The sequence below is a fragment of the Monodelphis domestica genome, chromosome 5, assembly GCF_027887165.1.
Source record: "Monodelphis domestica isolate mMonDom1 chromosome 5, mMonDom1.pri, whole genome shotgun sequence".
Lineage (NCBI taxonomy): Eukaryota > Metazoa > Chordata > Mammalia > Didelphimorphia > Didelphidae > Monodelphis > Monodelphis domestica.
Window position 1 is genome coordinate 36,341,139 of NC_077231.1, and position 9,048 is coordinate 36,350,186.

The following is a 9,048-nucleotide window of genomic DNA, read 5'->3' on the forward strand; positions in this document are numbered from 1 at the left end:
CTGGCCTTGGAGATGTGGGAGTCACCCAAAGAGCCATACATCTTTTTGTGCCCGTATTGCCTCATTTTAAAGGTTTAGCCATCTGAATGCTTTTGCTATGCCCACTTTTATTCCCCTCTCATGGAGTATTTATTTCTGAGATGTTCTGCTTAATCTGGAAGAAAATGGCAACCCCTAAGGATAGCCATAGAGCTAGAGAGCAGACAGTCCAACTATGGGCAGAAGAATTTACGTCTAGCACTGCCACCTTGTGGTATCTGGCACAGAAAGGCAGAACCCTCAATACAGATCAATTCACACCAGGAGGAAGGATGGGCAAACACGGAGTCAGAACGTCATGACAATCCAGAGGAAAGAAGATAGTCCAGCCTATCAGCCAAAGTCTAAACCTTAGAACCCATCCTGGGATAGAGAAAGACCCTGGGGGTTAGTGGAAGACCACAGTGAGTGGCCAAAAGTAGGAGGCTCTGGGGTTCCTACTATATCTTTAGAGTCTTTGTCTAAATTTTTGTTTAATTTTATAAATTTTTATATAAATTATTAATATATAAATTTATTATTATTTTATCATATTTTATCATATTATATGATAATATGTATCATATGATATATCATATTATAGGTTATATTATATTATCATATAATATATTATTAATATATTACTTTTATAAAATTTTATATGAATTATTTATATTTATAAATTATTATAAAATTAAAAATTATAAAAATATATCAAAAAATTTTCTAGAGTAAGCCCTCCTTCCCCAACAATTTCCTAATTATGTCAGAATACATGATTGGACAAAGGATGCTTATTTTTATTTTATTTTATTTTTATCATCCTGCAAAACACTTCCATATTGGGCATTGTTGTAAGAGCACATTCATACATAACCAAAACCCCCCAAATAAAACCAGAAATACGTTGATGTGAAAGAGGACTCCAACAGTTCTTTCTCTGGAGGTCGTCTTTCAGGATTCTCCCAGATCAATGCATTGCTGAGAGTGGCCAAATTTTCACAGATAATCATCGTGCAATATCGCCATTACGGTGTACAATTTCTGCTCATTTTGCTCTGCATCAGTTCCTGTAGATCTTTTCAGCTTTTTCTGGAGTCATCTTGCTTATCATCTCTTAGAGATGCTCCTCTTTTAAAAGGCTTCTTCAAGGTATAGAGAAGATTGAAGCAGGGCACATGCATTTACGGTTAGAAACAGGTCTCACCCTAAATCTCCAAAGAAAATGTGATGACCACCTTTGTGGGGAACAGTCCGAACAAATCTCCAAGTTGCCAAAACAATGCCCTTTTCTCAATCTTCCCTCTCCTTGATGTCTCTGCAGCTCTTGACACCATTGGCTACCATCTCTCCTTTGATCATCTCTTTTCTTTAGGTTTTCACCACACTCTTCTCTCCTGGTTCTTCTACTGCTCCTTTTCAGCCTCTTTTGCCAGCTAACCTTGGATGTCCCCCAGGACTCTGGCTGGGCTCTTTTCTCCCTTACTTGGGGATCACATCAGATCCCATGGATCCAAATATGCTGGTGGTTCTCCTATCTGCCTTTCTGCTGACCTCCATGTTGGCATCTCTAAATACCTACCGTGCTTCTCAAACTGGGTGTCTTGTAGATGTCTTCCACTGAACATATCTAAAACTCAACTCATTATATAATCTTCCCCACCCAAACCCTCCTATCTTCCTCATTTCCACATTACTGCCAAGGATACCACCATCATTCCAATCACCAAGGCTTAGCTCCTCATTTTCTCTCATCCCCTACATAGAATGTGTTGCCAAGGTCACATCTCTTATACGTATCTTCTTGCTTCTGACACTACCACCATCCCAAGGCAGAAGTCTTCATCACCTCATAGGGATAGTTAAGAGCCCACCAGTTGGTCTTGCTACCAACTTCTCCCTACTCCAGTTCATCTTCCCCTCAGCTGTCAAAGGGATCTTCCTAAAGCATCAGTCTAATTATTTAATATTGTACTAGAAATGCTAGGGAAAAAAAGAAACTGAAGGAATTAAAGTAAGCAATAAAGAAACTAAATTATTCTTTATGGAGGATAAGATGTTATACTTTTAGAAAATCAACTAAAAAACTAGTGGAAACAACTTTAGCAAAATTGCAAGAATCAAAGTAAATACACAAATCATCTGCATTTCTATCTATTTCCAACAAAACTCGGCAGCAAGAGTTAGAAAAAGAAACTCCATTTAAAAATCACCTTAGAGGGGTAGCTGGGTATCTCAGTGGATTGAGAGCCAGGCCTAGGGATGAGAGGTCCTAGGTTCAAATCTGGCCTCAGACATTTCCCAGCTGTGTGACCCTGGGCAAGTCACTTGACCCCCATTGCCTAGCCCTTACCACTCTTCTGCCTTGGAGCCAATACACAGTATTGATTCCAAGACGCAAGGTAAGGGTTTTAAAAAAATACAATTAAAATTACATAAAAATCACCCTAAAGGATATGATTGGGGATGTTGACTTTAAATAATCACTCTATTGCAAATATTAATAATATGGAAATAGGTTTTGAACAATGATCCATGTAAAACCCAGTGGAATGGCTCATCGGTTTCAGGAAGGGGGAGGAGGAGAGAAGGGAAAGAACATGAGTCATGTAAATATAGAAAAATATTCTAAATTAAATTTAATAAATTTTGTTTAAATCATCCTAAAGCCATCTAAATTCCAAGGCCTTCCTGTCACCTCCAGAGTCAAATTCAGAATCCTGTTTGGTGTTCATCATCTGATCTCTCCCAATCTGTCCCCATAAATGCTGTCATCTGGTGACCCTGACTCTGCTAGTCTCTGAACATTCTCCATCCCTTCCCTCCAGACATTTTCATTGGCTGTCCACTCTGCCTGGAATTCTTTCTCTGTCCTCCTCCTCACTGACTCCTGGCTTCCCTGGGCTCTTAAGTCCCACCTTTTACAGGAATTCTTAAGAGCCAGGGTTGTCTTTTGGCTTTCTTTAAATCCCCAGTGCTAAGCACAATGTTGGTTGTTTGTTTTTTTAAACCTTTACCCTTATGTCTTAGAATCAATACCAAGTATGGGTTCCAAGGCAGAAGAGCAGTAAGAACTAGGCAGTGACTTGCCCAGGGTCACACAATCTGAGGCTAGCTTTTAAGCCCCTTAGCTGCCCCTCCCAGAGTAGATTCTTAAATACTGGCAGGAGCTTGTAAGTGATCACTCTGCTCCCCTATCTTTACGGAGTAGGTATTGCGCTAGAATTAAGTGCCATACATATTGGCTATTTCCAGTCTAGGAGTACTGAGTTCTTTTGGGGTTCAGGATAAAAGTCCCTTTCTCTGGTTAGTCCAGGTAAGTAGTCTTGCCCAACGAGCAAGATGGTGACATTCTCTGGCTCCTTCATCCCTCTCTCACTAAATGATTATTAACAAACATCTAAACTGGAAAGCCAACAGACTAGGCAATACGATATGCAAGAACAAAGGGGTTCTGCTAGGAATCTCGGGTCAAACGAGGATGGAATGATCTCACATGAGGAGGCAGCGCTTAGCAATTTCTTGACGTGCAGACACTAGGAATCAAGGGACAAGTTGTGGCATCAGATTTCCCTCCATGGCTGCAATTAATCAATATTTATTTATTTTCGATGAAGGAAAATTGAGCTTTTTCTCTCTCCTACCTCCTTCCTCTCCCCACTATTTTTAACTTCAAGAAAGCAAGAAAAATAAAACTTCTGTTACAAACATACGAAGTGGAACAAAACAAATTCCTGAATTGGTCCTTTCCTCCCTAAAAAATATCTCAATCTGTCCAGGGGTCTGTAGGATGCACAAATATTGATTGGGCATTTAGTGTGTGCTCTATGAAAATAGAAGCCACAGCCCTTGCCTCCAAGGAGCAAACACTGGAATGTGGAAAGACCACAGAGAAGCAGTGGGAAAAGGGGGATGTTTTCCGACACATAGAGAAGTCCAGAGTTGGGAAGAACCTGGACAATAATGAAGCAGGGGGCTCTTCCTAAAGTTTAGTTTCTGGGAGGAACCCACTGATCCAGTGAAGGGGCTTCAGAGGCAAAGGAATCTTCCAAGGCAAGAAGGCTTCCGAAAGGAGAAAACTTTCTGTTAGAGAAAGCTGCCAAGGGATGGCAGAGGAAGAAGAGAGCCCAGAAAAGAGCCTAGAAAAGAATGGAAGAACTGCAAGTTCTTCTAATTATCTTCAAAATCCCATTGGTGCTAAGGCTGTCAAAAATCTTATTAAGATTCAATTCTCCTTCCTCAGCTTATGGTGCTAGTCCTTTAGAAGAAACGCCAGCCCCTCCTAAGCATGGTGTTATATTAATGTTATGTTATATTACACATATTCTTTTTAAAAATGTACATTCCCTAGTTGTGTGGTCCTGGGTAAGTCACTTAACCCTGATTGCCTAGTCCTCATCACTCTTCTAAGAAATGATATTAAGACAAAAAGTAAGTTGGGGGGGTTTTCCAATAAAAAATAATATTTTTTGTCTTTCTGGGTTTTTTAAAATTAACCTATTCGTCATTTCCTACCAAGCAATATATTCCATCACAATCATATGCCACAACTGGTTCAGCCATCATGCAATTGATGGGCATTCACCTCAGTTTCCAGTTCTTTGCCATCACGAAGAGAGCTGCTATAAATATTTTACACCATATGGGTTCTTTTACTTTTCCCCTCATCACCTTAATACATTGTAAGGCAGCTCTTTCCATTTGGGGTTAATAACAATTTGTTTTCATTTGAATGAATTTATTTAGTCAATTTACAACATAAAAAATAATATTTTTAAAGTAAGAAAAAAAGAAATTCTTCTATTAGAACTTCCCGTGGAGGCAGGAGGTACAGAAATGTCTGGTTTTCTTTTTTGTTTGGTTTTTTAAATTTTATTTAATTTAACTGATTAATTTAGAGCATTTTCCCAGTATTACAAAAATCATGTTCCTTCCCTCCTCTCCCCTCCACCCCCTCCCATATCCAACACACAATTCCACTGGGTTTTACATGTGTCTTTGGTCAAGACCTATTTCCATATTATTGATATTTGCACTAGGAGTTGGGGGTTTTTTAATGCACTTTCATGGAAAATCTGGATCACTGAATCAAAAGATAGGGCATCCAGGGGTGAAGGGGCTGGGGAAAGGTGGTAGTTGTTGTTTTTGTTCACCCTCCCTGCCAGAATTTTCTTCCTTCTGCCCCAAGAATCTGTAACTGCTTCCTCCTATCCCTAAACTCTTAAGCTTGGCATGATGGTATTTGCCTTTCCCATTATAAGAGCTCAGTGAGCATTCCCAACTTGCCAACATGATGCGTCATCTACTCATATATCATTCCTTGACCCAATTTAGTCATTCAGTTCTTCCAGATGAGGAAAGGAAGCTCCTGGAGCCTCTAATGCGTGCCCACACTGCCCTGCAAGGGTGCCCCCACTTCATCTAGCTCTGACGTTGGGGGGGCAGGGCATGTTCACGTTATTAGCAGATGTAGAGTAAAAGAGAACTCTTTCTTGTTTAAAGTAAGAAAGAGGTCAATGGGATCATTATAGCAGGGATAAAAATGGGACTGGGGAAGCCTGTCCTAAGCCATTTAAATAAAAGTACATTTATCTCTTGTCTATTATTTTCAAGGCAACATCCTGGTAGAAAGATAAAAAATGTCTATCCTTGCTCTAGAAGGTTTATCATTTTATAGGCAATGAGATTAAAGTTCCTACTCAAGTTTACCAAGTGCCATTTGCCAGAGGTAGGGAATGAGAAATAGTCCCGTTTGGTGACAATCTGACTGGTGTCACCCTTATACAGCCACCTTGGGGTGCTGGTGCAGTTCAGCTTAAAATATAGCTAATGTTAAAAGCAAGCTTTAGTTTCAGGAAGACACTTGAGGTGGCAAAATGTTAGATGGCTTTTGAAATGCAATCTGGCCTCCTCTCTTCCTTCCTTTTATTTCTGGGACTGGTCAGCATTCATCTGCAATTTCTTTCCAAGGTATGTACTGACAAAGTAGTTCTAAAAGCCAATTGCAGAAGGGCAGACCGCTTGTCTCCAAACTTCTCATCACCCAGTCCTATCAGGAAAACATTTGGGGGGCATTTACCCCCAGTGTGCATATTTATTTATGAATGATTATGAATTACAGACGACTGACCCGTCATCGTGAATATCAGAAGAGATGAGAATAGAAAATTTAAAAGGATGAGACTTGATGAAATACTTGATCCTAGAGGGGAGCAACATGGTTAATGACACTTTAGAAGGAGCACTTTGGCAGGGAGACTTGCACTATTGCAGAAGAAAAATGCCTGGGACTTGAATTAGGACAGGGACTGTGCTAGTGGGGAGAAGACAATCAAAACATTCTGGAAGTAGAAATGAGACTTGGTGAATGAACACCAATGACAACACCTATAGGGGTCCATCCAGCAGCCCCTCTTATAAGGATAATTTTGGGGTTGTGACCTAAACTAAATTAGTTTGGTTGCCAAGGAATATCCCAAATAAAATACCTGTCAGTTTGGAAATTTATGGTGGTTTAATTAATATAGAGGGAATGAATTAAGGAGAGAAAGGTTTAGGATTTCTCCCGCCTGGCCTGTGCCAGGGGGAATTCAAAGTCCTCCGCCATGAGGACTTTGAAGATTAGAGGCTTTCTCTAAGAGAATAGTGTTTGGAAGATAAAGGAGAAAGGAATCAGCCTAAACTCCAAGAGAGCTCAGCTAAGATGTCTCTCACCTGAACTAGGCTACTCAGCTTCTCCCAGTATAGTATCAAGGAAAACTAACCGCCAAACCAGACAATAGCTGCCACCACCCCAAGATGCCAAAATGCTCAGCCAGCTTCCAGCCAGAGACCTCACCGCCTCCAAAGAGCCCGGAGAGAGGAAGTGACATAAAATAGAGGGTTTTACATCATTTTCTTGCATCTCACATGTACCAATGGTAGCTTAAGCTTGACTTCGGAGAGCCTAAGGTCTGATTTGTCATTCGCTAGCACATGTCTGTCATAGGCCATCCTCCTAAATACTTAATCCTTAAGTATGGGTGTAGACATTCCTGATTTTGTTAGACTAAGTAGGGTGGGGTAATCTAAAATTCACACTCTGAGGATCCAAGGTCTCTGCCCAGATATGACATCACAGTTGGAATAAGGGAGACACACTGGGCATTCAACCCACATATACAGGCATCACACACAGTGCTCTGCCATAGTGCTGTTTCATTTATTATATAGATTTTTTTTGGTACATGCTTCTTTGACAATCTTCTATATATGTGACATTCTACAATTTGATTGGATATTATCAAATCACCTAAACAACACTCTTGTGATGTTACTACAACAAAGAATTCTGTGATCATTTACCAGGTTTCTACAACACTGTGATAGATATGATTAATGTGAATAAAGCCATTTGTAGGTTAGTGCCCCTTGACCTGCTGCGAGGATCATTGTGCTTCTGGTCAGCTTTCACTATCAATCACAATTGCTTGGGAGATCAAAACATCTTCGTATCTAGGTGTGAGGACTTAAAACAGATCAGTTTTGGGGTTTTCCTCAACTTACAAGTTCTGCTTTTCTTGTGTTACTTTGAAGTGCCTAGCAATGCCCCTTGGCTTGTTTTAACAAATTCACTGGAGTGTGCTTACTGTAGGAAAATTCATTATAGTACTCAAGCTTTTGGCTGGTGTTTATTGTAGGGCCGTGGAGTGTATCTTGTGCTTGAGAAAGAGGGGTCATGGGAAGTGGACTTTCATTCTGTAATTGCAATCTTTTGGGGGTAATAACCTAAGGGGCTTAAAGTAGGGTATATATATTTATTGATCCTGTAAGTATTTGCTCTCATATTATTTCTCCTGTATTGGGGAAAGAATAAGTCCAGTAGTGAAAAAAATTTGGGGAGAAGTCACAGAGGGGGATCAGCAGGAGGCCCTCATTATGGGGTCTGCTTTGCAGACCTCATTTCCTCAGACTGTGACCTTGTCAGCTGGTTGGGGTATGACAACCTCCAGAAAACACTCTCCCATCTGCTGTTGTCAGCAGCACAGAGCTTGGGACATTAAACCACTTCCATACTCATCCTTCAGGGGCTCCCTGTCAACTCTAGAATAAAACAGGATTTCATCTCTAGCTTCTTTCCTAAATGCCCATTTTGCCTCCTGTACATCATCAGTACAGTGGTAAATACACGTATCGGGGTTGCAGGCTAGTTTTTCTCCAAAAAGTGGAGGTGGGTCTAGAAAAAGGCATTAAAAAAATCCAACTTGCTTTTCCTTAGGTGGTCAAGGCAAACTTAGTTTTGAGGCTTTACAGTGTTCTAAGGCTTGATGTCATTCATAAAGGCACAGCTGAGGGGCAGCAAGAACATTAACAGCTTGTTTTCTGCCTTGCTTAACCACCTCTTTAGTTACATTAATCAAGGGATTTATTAATTTGGTTACCTCAAATTTGTATCTCCCTCCCCCAAGATTCCCATTATTCTTCAAACCCCCACTCCTGCAACTGTATATACCGTTCCCTTGGGCACACTCATTTCCCCTTTCATTTTGTTCGGGTCTTTCCATTGCTTCCTTTAACCTGCCGGATTTCTTAGGGCACAAAAGTATTCCAACTTCTATGTGATGTCACCATTCTGGAATGAGCCCTGTGACAGGCTGCAGTGGGAGAAAAGGCTAATGTGGGGAAGCAGGAATGGAGGGGAAAAAAAACAAGTAAAACTTATTCAGCAGATGCTCATTTTTACCCTGAGTGGCGGCACCTCTGGTATCGCCCTCTCATCTTCTATTGTAAGGTCAAATGAAGCGGATATGTGCAGTTTTGCAACCTTATCTGTCAAAAAGGCAGCCAGCCAGCTTTGAGGTTCTGGGCACAAAAGGGTTGTGTAACCCTGGACAAAAGTCCCTTTACCTCAAGTTGCAAATGCCTTGCAGGGGGAAATTTTTTACACCAAAACTGCTTGTATAAAAATTAAATCAAATGTCTGGCCCAGATCAAATTGCTTGGGGGGGGAGGGAGGTGCCAGTTTGGATCTTATAATTTTGGAAAACATAC